The sequence below is a fragment of the Alligator mississippiensis genome, chromosome 4, assembly GCF_030867095.1.
Source record: "Alligator mississippiensis isolate rAllMis1 chromosome 4, rAllMis1, whole genome shotgun sequence".
NCBI classification, from domain to species: Eukaryota; Metazoa; Chordata; order Crocodylia; family Alligatoridae; genus Alligator; species Alligator mississippiensis.
Window position 1 is genome coordinate 242,625,295 of NC_081827.1, and position 25,236 is coordinate 242,650,530.

Here is a 25,236-nt window from a genome sequence, read left to right on the forward strand (position 1 = left end):
TGGACTTTATGTGTTTTGTTCCTTAATTTTTATTTTGTTAATGGGATTGAAATATATATATATATATATATATATATATATATATATATATATATATATATGATGACAAGGTATAGTGATTGCCATTATTTCTGACACTGGTAATTTTGCTTGCAGACATATAGGTTTGCCAGTTTTTATTCCAGCTTAGTTGCAGCTAGTCTTAAAACCCCAATGTTATTGTAATTTTTTTATTTTGGGAAGTTTGTCAGCTTGCATGTCTAGTTATTTAAACTGTCTCTGTCAAACACATATATACAATTACCTGTGTTTTAGTTTGTGCTGCAATCTGAACATTATACAAATAACTTAGCTGGAAGGAAACCTGACTGTTTAAACATACCCAAAACCCTCTAGTGTAATTTTATGATTCAGGAATAAACTTTGTGATCCTAGCCTCCGCAAATGAATGTCATCTTCACATTAATTGAGAATAGGCACTGTCCTAATGACAGAATAAAGATTTTTATAAGTTTTTATATGCTGCCACTGCACAGAAGTTGGGATATAAATTTCACACATAAATAAATAAGGAAGCCCTCTAAAAATGTGTAATAACCTTTGAATGTCCAGCAATACCAGTTTATAAAATGAATGTTATACTGCTGATATACCAACCCATTCCCTTGCACATTAGATAAAAAAATTCAGCAAAACTGACTGCGTCAGACTTCAAAGCTATTTTACAAAATCCTGCTTGAAGAAAACAAGACCTTTTTTGCTGAAACCATTCCAGACTTTTCATTACTAGTTAGTCATCATCAGTTAACCCCAGCACTCATTTCCCCCCTTCTCTCAAACTATACAATTCACACTTATTGTAATTAATTTTATGGCCTTCTTAGCAATGGGAGACCTCTACATTTTATGCTACATTGCACAAGCAATTGGAAGTTGCAGATGAAAAAAACCTAAGCACCAAATGTTTAGCAGGTTTTTATTCTATTTTAAATGAGCAACCTATTTAAATCAATTATCAGCTTAAAATGAGCAGCCTGATCTAATTAGTCTTAGCCCCTGGTGGGTTAATGAATGAAAGGGAGGTGCTGGGCAGATGTGCTATCCCCCAGGACATTCTGCTACTGACCACACTGACACAGAATCCCACTAGGTTGGTAAGTGTTATCAAGCAAAATTACTGACAACAAGAATTGCAGTCTGCAGGATTATTAGTTCCATCAGCAGAATGACTAAGCATTGCATAGCATTTTTTTTTTTTTGCCCTGCCTTTGTAAGGCAAAGCATCGGTATTGTGCAATAACTACTGGGAGTTTTGAATTTCCAATAAATTAATTTGGTGTCTTTTTACAACAGCCAATGAACTGAAATTACATGCTAACTCCAGATGCGGACATAATTATGATGGCAACTAAAATCTTCTGGAAACTTAGTCAACGAGCCAGTGATGCTTCCCACCACTCCCTCGACCATAATCCTGAGTTCCCCTGTTATTTAAACATAATGTCCTCTGTGCTTGATTATGTACCCAATTAAGAAATTTAATATACTACATGCAAATAGAAAATGCTGATAAGTAATATTACACGTGGAGAAGGGGGAAAAAAGTAATGCCATTAATGAATGTTCTTATTTTCTTATCTTTTTATTGCATCTCCTGACTGCTCCACAGCGAGTGCACAGATGTTTGCGCTTTGAAGATGACATTTCTTGGACCAAATACTAAGTCTTTGGTAAATGTTACAATTCGTTATTATGCAGGAGTTCTGCATCTGTTACTTTAGTTGGATATTTTTTTTAGACAGATTTTTGATTCCCTCCCCAAAACTGTTTCACAAAGTTAAAGATAAGCTGATAATGTTTGACAAAGTAGGAAAGTGTCCGTTGACTTCTTATCCTAGCTTACCTAAATATGGGCCCTATCCTACACAACTCAAACTGGTAAAAGTTTTGATACTGGTGTAAAAGGGAACAGAATGAGAGTGCTAAGTTTCCATCAATCAGCTCCAAAATATGTTTATCTGTTTATATGAAAATGGGCCACCTTAAAAACTAACCTTTTCAAACAACAACTAGATGTGCCAATATGTTGACACTTGCATGTTATACTGAATCGTCAACTTCTATTGAGGAAAATAATTAAGGCTTCATAAAATTCCTCTATGTAATTAGGATACATAAACAGACACTGGTGAATTATAAATGAATTGTTGAAGAATTTCGTGATGGTGGGGCTGCCTAAAAGGTCAAAAACTTTCCTATGCTCTAGTGTGTCTTGAAGCTGCCTGAGTTGAGCGTATGAAGCAGAGTAAGTGTTATGAGAAGACAATGAAGATCCAGGGAATTTAACAGGTTTACTTGAGAAACTCCTTCATTGCTTTGGCTCAGTGGTATGCACACATCTGTCAAAAAAGGTCAAAAGGATTTTTAAAAGATGGGAGTGAGGGTCTCCTTTTAAAATTGCCAAATAAGTGCATCAGCAGATGTATAACAATGTCACTGTGCTTTGAAGCAGCTGCTGAACCACATGCTAGTCCTCAATATTTTTTGATTTTTGTATTCCAAGTTTCAATGGTTTCTCTAGCATTACCAGTCTCTGCACGGTGTGACTCTAAGGTGATTATTTTCACTCCCACAAAAGGGGATATCAAGAAACTGAATGCACACAAATGCACAATGTTTAATTGGACTCTTTAATAGGGACGGTTTCAAACATCTGCTAAGTCAAATTGGCATGGTTTGGAAAAGCTAAATAAACCAGGATAAATGTCATTTGGAAACTGACCCAGACTTTTGTCCATGAAAATTTGTTTTTCAAAGAATAACGCCACCTCCAAACTCTTCTTAAGACAAACTCTATTTCCTATTTTGGGGAGAAAAGAAGGAAAATTAACTTATTTTATTTTTTTTTTCATTTTGGATGTCGAATTAAAACCTGATAATCATAGTTTCACCATGACTTATTACAATGATTTATTCAATTAACCTCATGAATATAAGCCCTATCATTAAATAAGCTAAATTTGAGTGCAACAATTACAACTTTTGCTAACTAGAAGCAGTGTAAGTATTAAGTGTTTAAATATACCAATATTGGAGCATGATAATTTTTAAACATAATTACCTCTTTTATTATACTTTGATTAGATTAAAATTAATGCATTATTAAGCCATGATATGTTCTACCATCTAGAGCTCTGTATAGACACAGATAGGAGTTCTCTCCCCCACCCTTTCTCAGGTCTAAGTTAATTAAATTCCCTTTAATTATAATTTACTATAATGCTCCACTTTTACCACTATTATGTCTTTTGAACTTCGAAATTCAAAAAAACCCCTTAAAATGGTCTTTTACAGGAGAACTGAACTGTCAGCGAATTCAGGCAAAATTAATTATTTCAGCTTGATAAACCTTTTCATCTATTTGACTCCTTATACAGAAAAGCCAATTAATAATGTCAAACATGCTTTGCCTCTAGGGACTAGCAAGTTCTAATGAGTCTGTTTACTGTAGAGTGGCTAGCAGAATGAGCCTCATGTAGAAATTTTCTAATCGCGCCACACCTGTCAAGCTGAGTCTCATTATCTGTGTACCAAGGGCAAACCTCATTTTGTCAGTAGTGGTTTTCGAAGAACTAACAACTGCCTGGGGAAGCATACAGGACTGTCGGCCAGTAGATGAGTCACTTAATTACCAATCAGAGCAGCAGAAGTGAATTCCTAATGTTCTTTAGTACCAACCCTGCTAATCACTAGTATATGCATCTTACCTTATCAGAGTACCCGGACCAGCCATTCATTTTCAGCAGGAAGCTTATTTACCACTTCTCTGTATGCTCTAATAGGTTATGATTGATGATGTTACTCAGTATACAGCTATTAATCAAATGCACAGTATAATGCCAGTGGACCCCACTTAGCCAATCTGGTTGCTTCCTCCTCATCTGATGATTAGCTGATAATTGGAGGGCTCCAGGAGTGGGAATGACTCGACTGCGGTGACATCTCTCTGTGGTGACCTCAAAGCAGGCCCCATGCTTCCTCGGTGTACATTGAACAAATCTTTATGCAGCCCTTCTAAATATAAATGAAGGGCAATTCTGGATGAAGTGCTGAGAGTGGCTTATATTTTGGGAGCAGCATATAAGCGCTAATTAAACTCTTGGTTTAAACTCCCGCATGATAAAAATAGTATTATCCTCACTTTACAGACTGTCAAAGGACAACAAAGGTCTGGATTGTGATGCAGATGCAGCCTCCTACCGAGGTAGTGTGGATGCACATCCTCCTTGTGGGAATTCGGAAGGTCCCTGGGGCTCACAGAGTCACAATGCCTCCTTGAGCTCTAGCAGAATGGCAGGTTTGCTGTGCTTGGACAGGATATAGCATCTCCTGGCTGATGTATCCGGCTTGTCCTTTTGAGGCATGCAGGAGTACATAGCCTCTGAATACAGAGCCATGTTCATTGTAAAGGTACCCTTTGCCTGCCTTATGTTTTTGGGCAGGAGTGGGGCATAATCTAGCCTAGGGGTTGATAACCGGGGGTGCACATACCCCCAGGGGTACTTGGGAACGCCCTAATGGGTAAGTGGCGGTGGACGGGGATGGAGTACCATCACCCACCACCTTACGCTGCCATCTCCCAGTAGCAGGGCCAGGTCAGGGCAAGGGCAGTGGCACCCCTCTGCAGGCCACCAGGCACTGTCCAGACAATCAGATGCCAGGGGGGGGTAAGCTTACATGCAGCAGCAGCCACCTCCGCCATCCAGCTTCCCATGCTGCCACCACTCCGCATCCAGCCGCGTGCCACCCTCCCCTTCCATCCTCCCCCCATGTCCTGCCACCGAGAGTACACTTATTAAAAAAGGTTGACAACCCCATATCTAGCCCAATAATAAGAATGGCTCACTTGCTTTCATTGATGTCAATAGCAGCTGTGTCGCTGAGCACAAGTCTAGCAGCATCAGGAGAATCTAACGTGTCCTAGGCTATAAGGCAACTGCCAGATCTTCATTCAGGTGAGCGTGCTTACGGATTTTAGTAGGATTGCTCAAGTGAACAAAGGCTTGGGGGATTGGGCTCCAAATCATTGTCAGAGCCTGGATTAAAATTTGGGAGTTCCTAGCTCAGACAACCAGACCATGGCTGGATTTCCTTAGTACTGTGAATATTTAACAATGCTGCTCTCTGCCTGGAGCGGACTCGTGGAATTAAGAGACTGTTTTCATCTTATTTTATTTGCAGGATGGCAAATGATGCACAAAAAGGCTATGAAACATAGTAAGGCTTTTGCCTAGCCAATGATTCTGCTATAAGCATTTTTGTACTTCTTTTTCATTTACACCCTCCAATACAAGCATGCACCTTAAAAAATCCAAACTGATTGCCCATCACTAGTTATTAGCTTATTCTTCATTGAGAGAGGTATATATGTAGGGATCTAATTGAGTGAATTTAATCAGCAATTGAAAGGAAAAGGCACACAAAGCCATCTTTCTCCTTCTCTTCTTGCCCCCCACCCAAATCTCTCCAAGGCTGTTGTGGAAGAATGGACTCCATCTTGCTTGTGTCTCTAGGTAGTAGCATCATATTGATTAAATAGAGAACATGCTCCGAATACTCTGCGGATTCTAGGGTTGCTTCTATCCTCTTGAGCATGCCTGGGATGCTGTAGGTAAATCTAATACAGAATGAAAAGAAAAACGGGAGTCAATTTTCATATTCAGTGACTACCTCCGCATTAACCTTTCATCAATATTAAACCGTCTCATACACGCATGTTCTTTTTCTAATGAAGTAAAATGAGTTCTCTAATTCAAACCAAAGTAATACAAGTCTGTGAAATCAAGGACGAGAGAAAGAGAAAAAAAAAGCCCAGCTACACAAAATATCTGTGTTGTTTTGTCACACTCCCTTATGCAGAAATAATTCAGTTCTCTCACTGAGTAACTTTGTAGTTTACCCACCGGGAAAGGGGATTATTTTTCAAACAAAAATAGGTTTACTTCTACTGTAAAAATTTACCCTTTCCAGGTGCTGAATGAAAGGGGTCGGTAGTGGTTCAGTATTATGTCAACATGTTGCTTATTTTTCACTAACTGCTATACTGATGTTTTCAAAATATCCCTTTTGCCCTCGATTTCCTCATTTAAGCCATGATTTAGCAATGCACTTAGGCATACTCTTAGCTTCAAAGGGTCCAAGTGCTTTTCTGGACCAGGACAAAGCTAGGAGAAGATCTATAAGAACACTTAGTAGTTCACAGTAACTCTTGCTGAACCACTGGTGTATGGTGCATTTACCCACATCAGTGGTGAGATCAGTGGAATAAAGGTAATGAGCTGGGAAGAAGAGGACCTGAGATAGCTAGTAAAATAGAAGTGGTCCCTGTGGAACAGGAAGGAACAGATGCTTGTATTAATTGTTCATACTCCTTCTCTCGATGGCTTTTGAATTCTTAATGTTATTCTCCCACCATTCTCCTCTTATTTTCTGAATTGTAATGGTAACAAAAGTCTAGTCGGCCCTGACTGGTGAAATCCGCTATTAAAAATTTGCTATAGCATGAGCTTCCCAATGTTTTTTCCCCCCCAATAAGTCCCCTTAGTTGTCAAGACCAAACTTAGGACTGAGAGAGCTTCAGTATCCCCAGCCATTTTGTGTTGCACTATTTGTTGGGACAATTGCACAAACTTTAGTTTGAGTTTTGTGACACGTCAGACGCCACTTGGTGAGTCTAGACAGTTAAAATATTACAGACTTTGTTTCTGTACATTTTGGAAAAATCATGTTGGAGAAAATTTCAATTTTGGCACTGTTTTTCTTCCCCCCACCTTTTCTTTTCACAGGGGAAAGTCAAATGCAATGTTATTTTTGGTCAAGTTGGTCCAAACCAAAATATTTCAGCTTGGTCAGTGGGAAGGATTTAATTTGACATCATATGATGCAAAGCTGCTGCAGTTCTCCATGAGAGATGTACTTTAAGTGCTGTATGCCCCTATTCTTCTTAACATCATTACTTGATTCAAAGACAAATTTTTCCTCATTTAACATGGGAGGGGAGAAAGTTTCTTGTCTTGAAATCAAGAATGAGGCAGCAGGGGCAGTGGAGAGACAAGCAGCTGTTGTGGCTCCAGTCTCCTCACCACCTCTGCACCCCCTGCTTCTCTCAGGAAACTGAGTCGGGAAGTGTTTGTCATCAAACCAATTTTCATCTTTGGAAAGAGCCACAGAATGAATAACCCAGTCTGTCTCACCCTGAGTTATTGGAGTCTGCATTTAATGTGGTCTCTTACCACTCTCTACTGCCTCTTCTGATTACAATGGACTTAAAGAGCTTCCATGAGAGAGCTGTACCAGAGCTGAAAAAACCCATATGATGTAAGATTTGGAGATTTTAAAGTGTAGATTACCATTTGGGACATATCGATTGGGGGAGGCCTAAGGCAGTGACACCCAAATAGTGGGTAGAGAGAAGTAAAGAGCAGGATTAAGGGGCAGGATTTGACCAAACTTCTTAAAATCTCAAACGCTTTGATTTTTTTCTTCCCATGTTTTTCAGCCACCAAGAGTAACTCTTTAACCTCAGCCCTTTGCTTGTGCCCTTCTAGCTTAGTGCCCCAGGCTGTCCATACTATGCTAAATGCAGCTTCATCATAAATATATAAGAATTGTTGCGTCTCTGACTGGTGTTGCATCTGAGAGCAGTATTTGGCTCTGTTTCAGGGTGTCTTGTTCTCTAATCACACACTTTATTTGATGCGTGTTGTTGCTTTTAGATCTCATTACCTCTTTCCTTGAATTCACATATTGGCTGAGCTGTCTTGGAGGGAAGGATGCTATTTATTGAGTCACCAATAGTTTTCAATGGCAAGATAGACTACTTGGCTAGAGGTGCCTACTGGAAGAATTGATCAGACATGATACATCCTCCTACATCTGTTATATGACAAATAATAGCTTGATAAGGCATGGCGTCTGCTCAAAACACCGTGGTAGCCTTCTATTCTGGCCTGTCATTCTGGGCTTCTGAGAGGCATGTGAGTTAAAAATGCAAACTTTGACCCAGATCTTTAGGTGATACAATCCAACATAACCCTGTTGATGCAACGGAGCTCATTTATACTAGGTGAGGATTCGGCTATCTGTTAGTAAGAGAGGCACGTTCTTGCAGTCTGGGAATCACCGGCCAGGCGCAGAAATTACATTTATTGCATGGTAGGTGCACAGAAAGCCCTTTACAACCATAACTGAGCAGACGGTCAGGGCACATAGAGCGTTGCAGAAATGGTGGATCTGCTCTAGGATAACCCTGGATGGATGTGGTATGAGACTTCAGAGCCCTGTAACCAACATCTGTACCACATCCCACTGCGACTTGCATTATGTCGCATTCCGCAAACATCCCATGGAGCATTGCGGCACCCTGATCCCTCCTTCATGGGGTAGTGGTCTAGCCTCAGCCAATGCTCAACTCCTCTGCTCGAGTGCTGGGCTGTTACTGAAGAGTCAGCAAAGCCCTTGTATCCAACCCCCCGCCCCGCTTTGTTTCCACTGGCCAGCTGTGAGCCATTGTTGGGTATTATCTCCCAGTGTGAGGATCCCATCTACCCCATCTGGGCATTTGTAAAGATTACAGCTTTCAGTTAATTTCTGTGCTGATTGTGGACACTCCATTCAAGGGGCTGTCCAAGGTATTCATCTTGTACAGTGTTGTTTTGAAGTGCTTGTATCCAGATCTTGGTCTATTCAGCTTCACCCGTGCTTCTCTGTCAAGGCTGTGCCCAATGGGGCATTAACTTGGTCTAATAGATTTCAGACAGGATTTACTCTGAGCAACCATTTCATTTCCATTCACTCCATCCCATGTCTAAATTTAGTGCAACAAACAAGCCCGCAGCACCCGGCCTCCCAGGCTCTCTATGGGCCCAGAAACCTGGCAGCAGGGGGGCAGTTGAGGTCTGTCTTCTTGGGTCACTTGGTACAGAGAATACGTGTATGTGTGTAAGGTGTGCAACCTGTTATCGAGTCTCTGCAGACTGTTAAGTAAAGTGTCAAGCTCTTTAGTGTGACAGCTTCTGGACCATACAGGAGCTCGGTTATCTGCTGGGTTTATACCGTGGACCTGAGCACTCTGAAGTTGGCATCCCATGTCATGCTACCTAAATGTCTTAAGGTAGGTACCTGTGAAGAGACTTTACTGCTGACCTTCTGGAGGTGATGTTTATAGGTGAGGAAATGGTCTAATGTGACTCCTTGGTAAGTTGGGGTATGCTCATGGGGAAGGATGTGGTTCCCTACTCCAATATTCAGCATGCCCTTGGCTCAACAATTGTCCAGATGGAAGAGTGACAATACTGATTTACTGATGCTTCCACTGACCTTGCACCTCCCAAACAACCCCCTGAGTCCCCATGACACTGGCCTTGAATGAAGTTGAGGCACCAGACTTGGTCTCCCCTAGTGTTGTTGGGGTCTTATCAGTCTGTGCTACACTGAGAGGAACCAGAAATCTAGGTAATTGTCAACAGCCCCACCATCCCTCAAGCTCATGATGCTTTCCTGAGAGAAGCCAGTGTATTTACCTGGACCCACCTGACACAAACCCTGACCCAAACAGATCCAAGAGACACCAAAAACTTTATTTGAGCCCCACAGCTGAGGTGTAACTAACAGGCAAATCTACCTATCTTTACTGGCAATCCTCTGCGTGCTGTTTGGCAGAGCAGATATGAATGAGCACCATGGCAGGTAAGGCCCAGCCGTACCACCCCCACACACACACACCTGCCACCACTTCTGCCCTCAATCTCTTCCTGGAAAACTGAAGAAGTCTCACGCCTCTGGGCCCTGACACTTGGGTTCCCAGCCATCCCAGCTCCCATGGCAGGGAGATGGAAAACAGGTATCCAGGGTTTCCCAGCTGGGAGGTGGAATCCAGGCATTTCATGGCATGGTCAATGCTGAGTTGTGAGCAACAGTGTGGCTTCTAGCGCTGGGCAGGGGAAAATGCCAAGACAGGAGACTCATCACAGGTCCCTCAGTGTTTGCAAGCTACATTTGTGTGCAGGTCGCCTGGTCATGGAGCCTGGGATGCAGGATCCAGGATGGTTGGCCAGACACCTGCAGAGTGCTGGAGATGTGTGCGTAGATGGTGCTGGTAACATGAGGACCAAAGGGGACCATTGATTTGGTGGGTTGGAATGGACAACTTGGCAACTGCTTGTACCTGTGGTGCTTCAGCACTTGAATGAATCATCCAGGACCAGGAACATACTGCAAAGGTCCAAGGACAAGGTCTATGGATGGCCTGCTGCTCTCTAAGGGAGGTTGCACATGTTGCTACAGAGCTGAGCGAGTCACAGTGCCAGGATAAGGAGTTTACACACAGGGTCAAAGACCGTTTGGAGTCCAGCTGCAACATCTCTGAGTGGCATCAGTGCCATCTTCCATGAGGACACCACTGCCCTCCTGGACCAGAGTGGTAGGGCAGGCTGCTGCCCACCATCCCCCACCATGGAGATCCACACTCCAAGGACTGCTCTTGTCTCATGGGGGGGGGGCAGGGGGGGGCAGGGAGGCTTGGATGGTGGCTGTGGAGGAATACTCCACACTGTGAGCTGATTGGGGGATGCTGAGGTGGTGGGTGTGGCAGAAGGCCACCTCTGTTTCTCCCCAACAACTCTGATCTGTAACAATTTGGTTAGGATGGGCCCAGCAGAGGATACCTTACCCTATCTCTTTAGGTAACCTGAGCTGGATACATTCCTAAGGGAGGGGGGAAACCTGCTCCCTCTGCCTACGTGACTGGCATCACATACCTGGGTGAGGGGCTTGCTCCCTGGGGAGCTAGGAACTGCCAGTCTGCCCAGCAACTAGTGATGCATTTCAAATTGGTTGGCTGACAGCCAACAGGTGCTGGCCTCCATTGAACCAGGTAAATGAGGTCACAAGGGCTATATAAGTTAAGGACTGCCCAGGAGGAGAAGGCATCAGCCATGAGGAAGACTCAGAGAGAGAAGAGCTGAACCCTCTGAAACTTGCTCTCTCTCTCAAAACTCATGATCAAGGAACTGCCTGCCTCCAAAGGGAATCTCCACCTGCCTCTGGATGATGCTTGTGAGTAAGCTACCTGAGATCCACCTAGATATATAGCTTGCAGTAACTCAGATGTGTGATCAAAGGCTACCCAGTCATGGGAGTTTGCTCTATGGGATTTCTCTGATATTGCTTTAACCTGTACCCTATTCCAACCCTACCCTCTGTAACCAATAAAGTTCTCCTTTGTACCTATTGTGGGAGACTTATTGGGAGTGGGTCTAGATTATGCCTTGGGGTCCCCTTGGTTCGGCTGACTAAGGGAGACTACTACTTGTGCTTCCGACTGAGGGAAGCATCCCAAGTTCCTGAAGTGAATCAAGTACCCTCAAGGGCTACTTGGCCTGTGTTTTCCAGGGTCCACAAAGCCAGAATCAAGCCCAGCCCTGGGCGGTGGCAGTGGGACCCCCAGGCTAGTGGGTATGCTCCAGGAAGGGGGTCTACCCCAGGGAGGCACTCAGAGCCTGGAAGGTGGTTAGGCACAGTGAGGTGGGTAGCTCAATGCAGGAGCATCCCCTACTGGCCCACCACAGTGGGGAGGGCACAGAACAGGAGATATGGTGTATGGGAGCCAGGGGTTCAAGGCATCTGGTGGGGCCTGCTCTGGGGAGCAGCAGCTTGGGCAGGGAGGGGAGGCAGGATGCCTAAGATCCAATGCCAGGGTTGACATACTCAACCCACCTTCCAGGGCCAACTCATTATTCATGGCCACTGGCAGTTGCTGACATAGGCTCAGGGCCTCAAAGAGAAGGAAGACCTGTGGGGGTGTCCCACCAGTCCACTGGACCCAGGCCAATGCGGGCCTGGGAACCATTGCAGGGGGGATGGTGCTTGTGCAGCCTGGGTTGTGAGCAGCAGGACCAATGGAGCCAATGGTAGGAGACCCATGGTCAGGTGCCAGGGAAGGGGCACTCAAAGCCTCCTGGTCCTACTCATCCAGGGAGGCCTCCCAGTCTACACATGTGAGGAAGCAGTTGGCCAGGGCTTCATTAATTTGGACAGCCTGCTGCAGTGTGGGGTCAGGGCCATACACATCAGTGGGGGTCTTGCCCTCTCTCCCATCCCTGCTCTGGATATGCTTGCAGTGCCAAACCCAGCCTGTAGTTGAAATGCTTCTTCTGATAGTCCAGGTGTACCCGTAGGGCCTCATAGACCAGAGCAGGAGGGGGTAGGCTGGGCCCCCAATTAGGACTGAGGGCCAATTACATTGCCGATGACAAAACTGGGGACCGCCTGGGAAATGGGGAGTTGTGCAAGAGGCGGGCACCATCTTCACCGGCCGCATGGAAGTTGGTGGCCCAGTTGTACCATGGGTGCCTAGGTTCTGCATGTGTGTGTCTGCATGTGTGAGTGTCCAGGATGCCTGGGTTGTGTGTGAGTGGGGCATCCAGGTGGGCAGCTGTGATGTCTCCACCCAATCGGGGGCAGCTCAGCTGTTCAGGTCCACTAGGGAGTCTTCAGCAGCTGGGGGAGCCTGCAGGGCATGCTGGGATGCATACAATAGCATCCCCTCCCCCCCATACACACACACCTGCTGTGCTTGGGTCATGAAGGTAGGCTCCAAGCCCCACCACCCCACAAGGGCTAATGTGTGTTCTGGTTCCTCCTGACCTAAATGGGGAAAGTTAGAGGGCTTCTTTGCCATAAGCTTCTTGAACGCCTGTATTTAGCCATAAATTTCAAATTTCACTGTTTTGCTCAGGCATATATACTTATGGAAGAGAGATGTGTGTAAACAATAAAGAAAAGCTCAAGTAAGATATAACAGTTATTAGGTCACTAAATGTCTTGAGATACCGCCACCAAATTGACTCAATCGTTTTGTGACCAATTCCACCATACCTCTTTAGAAGAACTAACCAATTCATCCCTGTCACACCCAGGAGCAGTTGGTTTTTAAACAACCTTAAATCTACGAGCAATAATAGAGGCTTATTAAAATGTAGTATAGACTACAGTACTGAATATGAACAGGCCCAAAACAGGGGGAAAGTCCTGTAGGTTTTGCCAAGTTTGTCAGCTTACATAACTTTCTCATTTTATACTTAATGATTGCCAGGCTTGCTCCACTACAAGAAAAGTAATTTTGAAGAGATTTTTTTTTTCAATTCAGTCAGGGAACGAATATCAAAATGGGCACAGCTATCTGACCCATTCAAATATGGAGCAGAGTCTTATCTTTTTTTAATTTTAGTAAAGCCACTGTGACACTCTGGTGCCTATAGCTTCATCCTGAAAACCAAGAGACATCATGATGAAATCTGGCAAAAAGGAGCTAGTGGCTGGTTTGCAGGCGCTCAAGGAAAAAGGACTGCAAACCTCCCAGTGATTGTAGTTTTAATGCAAAATACAGAGCAGATTCACAACTGATGTAAATCAACATAGGCCCATTGGACACCTGTAGCTTGAAAATACATTAACTTACTTTGATACATATGGAAAAGGGAAGCTGTCTCCTTGGCTAGAAAACCTGTGTGATAAGTTTTAACCCAGAGTGAATTTTCATTGCAGAGTTATGTTGTATTAAATGAAACAAAGCCCCTGAGGTTCATAAAAGAGAAACACTGTTGGGCTTCTGTAAATGTGGTAGTGAACGGCCACTGTAGTACTATGGCTCCTTGATCTGCAGAATGTAAATGGCTTGAGAAAGGAGCTGTGTATTTTGTCTTGCACAAACTATGCAGTGTAAAGGTGAGAACAACCATTTGCGGGACCTGGTTTAGGTTCAGATAAGCTACCTACATTTCATTAAAACCTAAATCTAAACTAGGAGCAATGTATGCAGGCGTTCACTGCTGCTAGGAGTGGCATGGACAGGCTGAGTTAAATAACTTGGGGTGGGGGGAATCGAGGGGGTTTGAGGGTCTGGGCGGGGATTGGTGGGTGCAGAGGAGAGTTGGGAGGATTGCCCCATTAAGGGAGATTAAAAATAGCCCAATCAAAGTCAGGGGGAAGTGGCAACAGTACTGCTTTTCCAGCCCTGGGGCTGTGCTGTGAATGAATATGGGCAGGTACTCGCTAGACTGTGTGAACCCATTTTAGATTAGGTTAACCCAGGTCAGTCTAAAGTTAGTGTCTTTAAAGGTGAACTTAGATTGGCCACAACACTTTTTGAGCAATTTAAGCCCTGTGAACTTCTGAATGACAGGCCATTTAGACTGACGCAGGCCAGGTGAGGCCAATCTAAATGTAATACTTGTACATATCCTAAATGAATTTTTGTTACTTTTCTAATGGTTCTTTTCATAGGAGGATCAGAAAGACTGTGAACCCATTTTGCATCCCAACACCCATCAATGCTAAATTGTCCATCTTTACAACCTCTGAACTGTTAGACTCCAAGGGTCTTGTCTTCTGCACCCAGACTCCGAGGTGCCCAAGAAAAGACACCTGGAGATCAATAATTCAACAGGACTTCAGCTGACTTCAACAGACTTTTACACATGGGAGGACAACAGAAACGGGAAACAGTCCAGACACAGTATACGTCTTCTTTTTTTGTCTCAAGACTACACAGTATTTTGTAGTTCACTCAGCAGTCCATCGTTAGGTATTTTATCTGCTAGGATCTACATAAGCCATATGGTAACATTGAAGCATAACCTGTATTCTTTCACCTGCAAGAGCCCCAGCTCTATGCATCCTCAAGAGAGGAAAAATCCCCTGTGTGTATTTCACCTGAACCTTGCCTTTTTTCTATTTGCAGTGGACACATAAGACTGATAAAACATCAGACATTTGGTCTTGAGAACAGAAATAACCTAGTTCTTGATATATTTTCTGTTCATCCCTTTCAAGCTCAGATGTGCCTGGCCTTTTGCCTATCTACCAGGATGTATCCTGTGGAAAAAATATCCAAATCGAATGTGCAGCAGGATTAAATATGGGGCCATGAATGCAACTAAATTGACATGAATGAGAGGATATTCCCGTTTACTACGTGTTCCATCATAGACCTTTATGGAAAACATTCCAGAGCAGGGACGGGTGAATGCGTTTTTCCGAACTTGAGCACTGTAAGTTCAAAAGTTCAAGTTTAACATGAATGTTAAGATTTCTTTCTTTTTTTTTTTTTTTAATGCAGAAAGAACAAACAGATACTTTCAATGAGCATGGCATGTGCTCTAGATTATGAGTACAACACAGTAAGAAAGTAACATCACTAGCAGAGAACAGAATGCATCTCCTGGAAGCATGTGCTGAATTTGGCCCGGAGAACAAGAGCAGCTGATGAACAATAAACATTGGAAGTGTTAGAAATATAAAGGAGCCATCTCCCTCTCAGGAACAGTAAAATGGGAGATATGAGCCATAACAGGAGTTAAGCTTTACTAATCCAAATATAGCAGGAGAATGGCCACTTTGGAGCTGCGTTGGCTGATCACTTTGAATTTTAAAGTAACAGCTTAGCAAGGCAGGAATAGGAAGTTTTCATAAAAAGACAACATTGTCCTTGATAATTCTTATAAGGACTGGGGGCCGGATTTACAAAATTGCTTAAGTGAGTTATTAGTGTGTCTGCATTTTCGGACTCTGAAATGCCCTTGTGTATCTGGCTTTAGTTACCTGCTAATCAAGCACTTCTAAGAAAGATGTTTCTGATCGTTGCACACCACTGCTCTACATATGTGTCAAAACAAATTCACTAGGTTTTCATTCTGGGGTGAAAAATTATATGTGGGTGCCGTGGAAACTAATGATAAAAGAAACATTAGTCTACATTTTCCGAAGTGTCTAGCAATTCCATTTTTCATTGCCTGTCCTGGGGTAGACAAAATGTGGCCCGCAGACCAGATCTGGCCTGAGAACTGATTGGATGCAGCCTGCAGGTGAGCACCTGCCAATTGATTATATCCAGCCTGCAGCTGTCCCGCAGTGCTCCACATGGGGCCGAGCCTCATCCGCTCCCACCCGAGGCAGCCTGCGCCGTGCATCCCTGACCTAGGCCTCATTAACCATGCACAGCTTCCCAAGGGGACTGCTCCCAGTCAGTGCAGCTCCCCTCACCTCCAGTGCCTCCGTCTCCTCCTGCTGCCCCACTCTGGACAGCAGGTAATGTGGGGAAGCAGTGGGGATGCCAGGCAGCAGATGCCCAACCAGGTGGGGGGAAGCTGCAGCTAGGTGGTTCCTGCCCTAGCATGCGGGGCTTCTGCTCTAGCTCCCAATCACCCACACAGCTGCCTGCAGGTAACTGCTCATCACACCAGGGAGATGAAGTGGGTGGGAAGCCAGCTGGGAGCTGGAGCAAGCTGGATCCCCATGTGCTGGGGCACCCATCTGCAGCTTTCCTTCCACCTGGTTGGGTTTGTGGTGCCTGGCATGCATCTCCATGGCTTTCCCATGTTACCTGCTGCCCGGAGCAGTGCAGTGGGGGCAGGAGGAGGAATTGCTGCTGGAGGCAGAGGGGAGCCAAGCAGCAGCCGCATTGGGAGCAGCCCCTCCAAGAAGCTGCGTGCACCGTCTGGGGCCAGGGTGGGCAGGAGCGTGGTGCAGGCTGCCCCGGATGGGAATAGATGGCACTCGGTGGCATGCAGGGCACGGCAGGGGCAGCCACAGGTCTGATGGAGGGTGGACTGCAGCTGCACTGCCCAGGCCAGCTCTGCTGCAAGTGCCCCTTGTTCCCCTGCTTCTTCCTCTACCCCTGGCCAAATCCTGGGACCTAGTGTGCAGGCAGCCCCTGCCCACACACCTCACACCAGCTCCCATGCCCACCTCTTCTACAATCCCTGCAAAAGCCCAAACCCTCCACACTCCACACCAACCCCCACGCCTCACACCCCATCTACAAGAGTAAGACTTTATTTTGAGCTGTTACGCAATCACCTCTATATAAAATACTCAAAAAACTATAAATCAGGACAAAAATATTTTTTGAAATAAAATTCAAATCTGTTCCAGTAAATGCATAGTAGTAGATGTTTGATTTTTTCATAGTAGATGTCTGATTTGTAGTATATGATTTGGTTTTTATCCATAATTTGTCAAGATGATATCTGCAGAAAGATTTTATATATGTGGCCCTTGACAGCTCACCCGAACTCATGAAGTGTCCTGCCAGCCAAAATAATTGCCCAACCTGGTTTATCGTGAGGCTTTTTCCAGAAAGGCTAGAAGTATTGCCTAAAAATGGTGTGTGTGTTCATATTATTTCATTCTTTTGTTGTTTTCTTTTAATATTTCTCAAAAAAATAGCCACCTGTGGAAAACTTACACTATGGTGTGCATGACCAGCCTCCGCCTGTCCCATCTCAGTTTTCTATCCCTCCTAATATAATCTGGCCTTTCCAGTGAATAGGAGGTGGGGAAAAAAGTATCTGGATTTTAGTTGTTTTGTTTAATCTTCCTTGGAAGGAGAAACTGAAGCCTCAGATTCTCATTACAGGGAAAAGATGACAATCCTGAAACAAATAGCTGCTACATTAAGTGAAACTCTGGAATACACGAGACCTGTTTAGGGATATGAGAGAGAGAGAGCACGCGAGTGCTTAATGAACAACTGGGAAGTGCCTTTTTAAGGCCTTTTTGTATGTTTCCTATTATGTAAGAAACATATGGAAATGGGACTGATATTTTTTTATGAATCTGCCCCATAAAATCTAATCCCAGTAATCATTTATCAGGAGACATGTGTTGGGTTTTTTTTTAATGGAACAATAGCACAGACCTGGATGAGCTGTCCTCCCGGTGCTTGGGTTTGGCTCTTTCATGTTAACGAAGAGAAGGATAATGTTACAAAATAAACAAGTCTCCTAATGAATACAAACTACTCTAGACTGGGCTGATAACAAATAGACCAAGGTTAAAGAACTACATAAAGCATGTTGCATCCAAATGTCCTAATGACAATTGTGACTCATCATGATCAGTTAAACGGCGCTGCTGTCTGGTCTTCAGGGGGTTTGGCAGAAAGATCATTTTTACACTCTCAGAACTACCCCACTGCTGTAGTTGCCATTACTCTCCACAGGACTGATAAATTAGTTTACAAAGGCAAGAGATGGTTTCTGGCATTTATTAAATCAGCATTGTAGGTCTGCTACTTTTGCTTGTTGCTTTTGGACAATATCACCCACTTCTATATATGCCTTATCTGTTGAAGATGCTTAATAACCAATGAGTGATATGGTTATGAAGAGCAACTGAGGGTCTGGTGTAAGGTAAAATTTAAAAAACTGCACTTTTTTCAACATCCACGTATGTTTTTAATGGCCTAGTGTGCAATTTTTTCTTGTAGTTCACTAGGGGCTGCGTCTGTGTGTGTATGTGTGTGTGAGAGCAAGAGTGAGGGAGAACATGTGCCCATCTGTATACTGCACAGTGCTCTTTTAAGATGCTTTAAAATATATTTCTGGACAATGACAGGTCATTTAATATTACATTTCAAAGCATTTAACATCTATCACAGTTGTAATCTAATCTTGAGCAATGTCATTGGAGAATATTTCACAATATATACATACAAAGATCCTGTAGGGACCACATTCACTCCTTGTGAATAGGTCTAACTCGGTGGTAATCATGCTTTTGGCCCTGTGGGTCAGATGAGTGGCTCAGGGCCAGTCCGTAGGCTGGATCAAGCTCCACACACCAGGATTGGGCCCCACACTTACTCTGCCCAGATAGGGCCCCTTGACTGGCCCCTGTGTGCTGGGATTCGGCCCTGAGTTCCCGCATCCCCGCACTGCTCCCACCCAGCCCTATGTGCCAGGATCAGGCCCTGGGACCAGGTAAAGACCCTGCCCGGCTTCAGATGCCAGGATTGGACCCTAGTAGCCTATGTCACCCCTGCCCAGCCCACCCCCCAGATGACCCAGCACCAGTTGCCAGAGTTGGGTGCAGACTGGCACCCAACTAAACTAAATGTTTAGTTTAAACTAAAACCCAGCTATTAACTAAATGTTTCCCCTTGTAGATCCGGAGCCTCACTCAGTCAGGGAAGGCAAACATCACCTGAAAGTACAAAGTGAATGCTCTCAACCATAGCTAGTCTTCCTGCAGATGTTTAGGATGGCCAAATTCATTGTGAACGTTTATTGTAGCAACATCTGCAGGCTAGGTTACCTCCCACATTGGCAGGGGCGAAACTTGGGTTCCAGCCCTTGCTTCCAGAGTTATTTCAGGATTTTCAGGTAGGTGCACAACTTATAAAAATAGCCACTAATCAATTAGGTAAAATGCAGCCATAATCATCACCATAACTAGTGCGGGGTTCGTGATCTCAGTGCTGCTGATTAGGGTTAGACATCATCTGAACATACTTAGTAAATAAGATCCCAGGGGATGTATGCACTTTCTCTGCAGCTTTGGGGGTCACAATGGAGCTTAGATGTTGAAGAGCTCAAACTGAAGCCCCATTGTTAGCATGGAGGCAACTTTGCAGTATAAAAGGGAGAAGTGCCACTTAAACTTAAGTGCTTGCTTAGTTTTGCAGCACTTAGAGCTTGATCAGTATGGGTCATTCATTGGGACTTAGGTTCTTAAACATGATTTACAGAGAAGTGAGGCACTTATGGACCCAGTCTGGACCTTACCCTTCATTTCTCTGTATTCATTTCCCCTATCAGAGACTGGAGATCTTTTCTCCCCTACTTCCATTGGTCTTCACTATTTGGGTTGTAGGCTTCTCAGCTAGGGGATCATCTTTTTTCTGTATGCATATCACTAAGCACAAAGACACCCTGGTATTAGTTGGGGTCTCTATTGTCACCTTTATTACAACTGCATCTAAATTGCTTTGATCCTAGAAGCTATAAGTTGACAGTAGGACCATGGGCATTTAAGGCCTAATCCTTTGCAGACTAATCACTCCTCAGTTAGCTCCACCTTGTGTGTTGTGATGTACAAACCTCTGTATTTCTGCTTACCTTTTTTCTATCTGGTGTAGAAAAAATGGGTCTCTAACAAGCTGGTCCCTTAAAAAAACAAATGGACTTTCTACTGATTTCCACCTCCCACCCTCAGTTGTACTGATTTTATTGTATGGCATATTTCTATTACTTTCTAGTTTGCCCAGTGCTTTGGGAACATCAAGAAAAAAGGTGCTATATAAAAAAGATATCATAATGATTATGATACGACTCTGAGCACTTTGGCTTGGGGAACTGGTGTTTGCAGGTTATGGGACAGAAGGGAAATAACTTTGAAATTACAGGATATTTGAGACAGGAAATTTTAGCTCTGGTAAAAAGCCATTATGTCTTAACGGTGGATTCCGTTCAATGAACTTTTTTTGGGAGGGAGGAAGGCATAGTAAGCTGTTTCAGATCCTGGCTATAATATATCTCTTAGATTAATACTTTTAACGTTTCAAGATGCCATTCCAGAATACGATGATCTGTAGTATTCATCATTTTTTGACTCCTTTTGTTACAAATTAAGAACAGGACCCCAAATCAAATTCACTATTAGAAAGCAGAGCACTGAAGCTAAATGGTTCTGAATAACTACAGTTAACAACAGATTTTCTTTTTTCTCCCATCTTGGATATTATCACCTTTATAATTGAGAGATGGCAGAAAAGTAAAATAGGATAGAGCATTTGGAATAGGGCCCATTACAATCCTAAATGCCTTGAGAAACACACACCTGCCTCTCCTCTGCATGGAAGAAGTTCCCTATAAAAAATCATCAAGGCTACCACGGTGTCCTTCAAATGCATCCTTGAAACTCCTGTGCCATGATGGTTTTGAAACCCTTAATGAATAGACAGATTATGAGCAACATGATAAGCAGCTGACAGTACCATCCTATTGGTAGCTTGTCCTCTGTCCAGGTTTGTTTTTATTCACCTGTTTTTACGTGTTTCACATTTGCACTTGTAAGCTTTTGGGGACAAGATGTCCATTATGTCTGTGCCCTGGTATTGGGACATGGAGCTGTTGCTTCAGTATTGGCCTGGAGCAGAGCCCACCTTGTTATTATTGGTAGGCATCGTCACAATAGTGTCAGAGTCTTTGGCTAAGGCTCTTAGTAGTAATATTACCATGGTACCTAGCAGCAAATGTAACACTAGTGTGTTTCCAGTGACTTCTGGGGAGCTGCATTAGGGGTGAAGTTTGTCCTTTGCGTCTCTCCACTGTTTACAGCGGAGCTGATTGGGCTCCTGCTTGCTTCAATCAGAGCTGGATTAGGCCCAGTGATTCCAGGATTACTAATGAATGTGATGTTTGGTAGGCAAATACAGAAGCCAATATATACACATCCCCATCCTGCCAATTGTACTTTTATGGGATATCTGAAAAAAAAAAAAGGCTCTTAATAGAAACCTGGCAGTAAACACCCAAGGTCATGCTAACAATGCGTTTTGAGTTACTGCATGCAAATGAAAATCAGAAATGCCTAGAGCTGTCAGGAGGACAAAAACTTCCGTTGTCCAAGAATGGACATTTGTGTGCCTTGAATAACAGCACACAAGCAAAAACCTCTGGGATATAACAGTGACAATTCCATTTTTGTCATAAACCTCTGGATCGAAACTAGGGTGCTGTAGCGCCTGCCAGAGAGAAACTGTCTCTACCAAGCCTCGGGGGCAGAATAATGGCCTCGAATCTGAGCTCTAGTTTCAAATCCTGGTCTGCCTAACTGAGGAGAGATGGGGTATGAACCTGGGGTCTCTCAATTCCCAGACCAGTTCTAGAAACACCCTAAGGCCATGCCCCCAACTATCCACTCACTTAGAAATGATCTGAATTGCCTGAAATATTGATTACCCACACTAATCCGGTGATGGTTAGGGGAATGGAAGCTGAGCTACAAACCAGAAAGTATTAACAAGGAATGTATTTCAGTGCAATGCAGCAAGTGAAGAGCTGCATGAGATTCAGGTCTTAACTGTAAGTAGAAGCAGTTGAGTTTCCACTACTGCCTTATTCTCTTTACAATGGTTGTCATGAAGGTGGATTAATATTGTGCTGCTTCTGTTCTCATTTGTCGCATGAATGAGGTGTCACAATTTCAATGCCTTGTATACCCTGTTCCTGTATCTGTAGAAATATCTGCATTTTACACACATCTTGCAAAGAATAAAGATACAGGAAAGGAATTCAAAGTACCTTATATTCTCCAGGCTTTCTGAAGCCTTTTCAAATGAAATTGCCACCGACTTCTTTTTACTGAAATGCTCATAATACAACCTAAAAAATTCACGTTGATTTGTAAAAAGCCACCTCACTGTTCTTATAACATATTGGCATACTGAATATACAGCTTAGTCTGATTAGGATTTTTTTTTTTTTAAAGAGCCGATTCAATGCAGTTTTATTTATCCTTAATTTTAACTGAGGACAGTGTATTTTTTTTAATGCATTTCTGCTTTAATGGTATAATAGAGCTATCTAAGTACTTACATGGTTCTCATCATCCTCATATGGGAGCTCCTCCAAAGTACTTAATAGAAATTACAACAACAATCTCTCTTTCAGCAATGAACTGAAGCTCTGCAAATCATGCTCTTCTCCTGGCTTCTTCTGCACGAAGGTCAGCAACCTGCATACCTCCTTGCTCCTCTCTTCTTCTGCCCTTGGGAGTAGCCATCTCCTTTTGCGCTTTCATTTGTCTGGCTAAGGTAAATAATAGAGAGACCTTGTTATTAATATTCTCATTTAAAAATCTATTATGGTATTTAGAATGATGAGGTCTGACTGTAAGTCAAGGGAAGATTAATTACGTGACACTAGTAAAAACGGGATGTGACAGTCTTTAGACTGATATGACTAACCATCCCAATAAATCTGAGCTTGCACAATTGCCATAACAAAGTGTGCTCCATATGCAAGCATTCAAAACCTTCCTCTGCATCTGCAAGCAGCTACCAGGATGTCACTTAATTATCTCCTCTAGCTAGGCATTGTTGCAGGAGGGCAAGAGTTACTTTACAATACCCTACCTGGGAAGAAGGGGTACAAAGTGAACCTCCATCTGGAGCATGCTAGGGCTAGAATCTCTCTTCAGTTTTCCTTTCCTGCTCCCTCTTTTGGTACCCGGATGAGGATAGTCGAGCACTACCACACCATTCTCTGCCGCTCGTGGCTCCTTGTGGCCAAGGAAGCTGTTCTACCGACTGCCTTATCACTTCCTGCCTTGACTTTCTTCCCTTGTATCACATTGCTCCTCCAGCTCTGTATAAGCTGCACGTGGTTTCCTGGGTGCTGCTTTTTGATCTAGAAAACTGTAAAAGGCCTGGGATTTCTCTCACTGGAAAATCAGCTCCTCTTTTCCTGCACCATATTGCTGCCACTGCTGAGATCAGCATGGGGTTTGAACTGGAAAGCACCTGATGCAAAGTCTACTGGAGTTAATGACTGTCTTTTCCTTGATTTATAAGGCCTTTGCACTGGGTCTTAAGTGATGGATGAAGTCTTAAGTCAGGGGTGGGCAAAATGCGGCCCGCAGGCCGGATGCTGCCCACTAGGCCATTCTATCCAGTCTGTGGGGCCCCTAAAAAATTTAGAAAATTAATATTTATCTGCCCCTGGCTGCCTGTCAGGCAGCCCTCAATGGCTTGCCAAAAACTCAGTAAGCGGCCCTCTGCCCGAAATAATTGCCCGCCCCTGTCTTAAGTGAAGGGACTGCCTGCAGGCTATTCTCCATAGCCGAAGGGCTCTTGCAAACTGGATTTTTTTTTTGTTTTTTTTTTTGGGGGGGGGGGGGGGGGGGACAGGGAGGGTGGTTATTGTTGTATTGCCTGGCTGCAAACTCAAGATAATGCTGAAATGTTGCATCCTTTATTTTTCAGAGAGGAGTTTGAAAGGTCAGATTTAAAGCCTTAAATCTATGCAAAAAAAAAAAAATAAAAGCTATTTAAAGGCAAAGCCTTCCTATAGCCTGAGGAACCAGGGTAACCAGGCTCTGAAGACAGCTAACATGTAACAGTACCACAGCTATACAGTCTCCAGGCCACAATAGGACCAGGGCTATTTTCCAGTCCCTTCTCAAGGGAAGCAAGGGTTTGTACAGCCATCAGCTCCAGCCCATTCCCAACTGCAAGGTGCAAGTCCATACCGTCTTCTGGGGGACTACTCTTCCCAGCTCTGGCTCCATCTCTGCCAGGAGGTGGGTAGACTTTGGTTATCATGCCCAACTAAATTTCCCTTGCTGGAACAAGAGAGAGAAGAAATAAATAAATGAGACAGAGCAAGGCAGTTTTTTCAAGCTGACACATTCAGGCAGACTCTAAGAATAAGCCTAGTGGGGAAAGCTGGTTCTATGAATCTGATCTGAAGAAAGGATAAAACCCAGGAGGTAGCACTTCTTGGGATGAGCTCATGGAGCCAGAGCTCTGAAGTTACTGAATTTAAGGCATTTGACTGAATTTTGATTTCTAAAATTCCTCTGTGCTGGAGGAAATGAGAATATTTAAGCATATTAATATCTTTTATACATGTTATTCTTTCTTTAATACAAAAATGAGGCGCTAAACTAGCTTGCATAATTACCTAATCACAAAGGTATGGAATTAGCATTTGTCTTTTAAAAAGTAAAAATTAACATTACAATTCTGCCTACAAATTATTCATGGCTGCTCAACCCATTCAGAAAAGCTAAGCTAGCCTGATAAAAGCATTTGGCCAAATGCATTTGCTCTTAGAAAAGAGAATGAGAGATGTATCCGCAGTCCAGGTATTCTGTAAGGGGGATCGACAAACCGTTGGCAGGACAACTAGGGCTGAATTAGGTGACCTTAACTGGTGGAATGATATTGGGAATTTAAGAGATAAAAACTAGGGCTGTGTGTCTAACTGTTTGGTCACAGACCCCCCACCCCTCCCCTGCCCCCACCATAACCACCAGAAAAAAACACATTAATTTTTAGTCCACACAATACTTGTCACATCAAAATAATTTCATTTTGCATTAAATTAAATTAGGTGATAGGAAGATTTGCAGAGATTTATTTAGACAAATGTTTGCATGGGTGCAGCTTAATTGGCTTTATGCAGGCTATAGCTTGTTTACTGTGAGCAGATGGGTATTCGGGGCATGTTGCATCCCAGGCCCAGTCAGGGCATGAGGCTGGGAAGCAACGGTCTGGGGCAGGGGACAGTTTCCCAGCTGCCATCCTGATCTGCTGATCAGGGTACAACACTGGGCTGCAACTGCTCCAGAGACAGGACGGTTCCCTTCACCCCCAGGTACCCCTTGGCA

At 43.7% G+C, this 25,236-nt stretch overlaps 1 long non-coding RNA gene across 1 annotated transcript; it reads right to left on the reverse strand.

The window, feature by feature from the left end:
- Positions 1 to 5,224: 5,224 nt before the first annotated feature.
- On the reverse strand, positions 5,225 to 24,180 carry LOC132249911 (uncharacterized). Its single transcript, XR_009461390.1, has 3 exons — positions 24,094 to 24,180; positions 22,440 to 22,652; positions 5,225 to 5,677 (listed from the first exon to the last, which is right to left on the reverse strand). It is a non-coding gene; the product is annotated as an uncharacterized LOC132249911 (long non-coding RNA).
- Between the last annotated feature and the right edge of the window lie 1,056 nt (positions 24,181 to 25,236).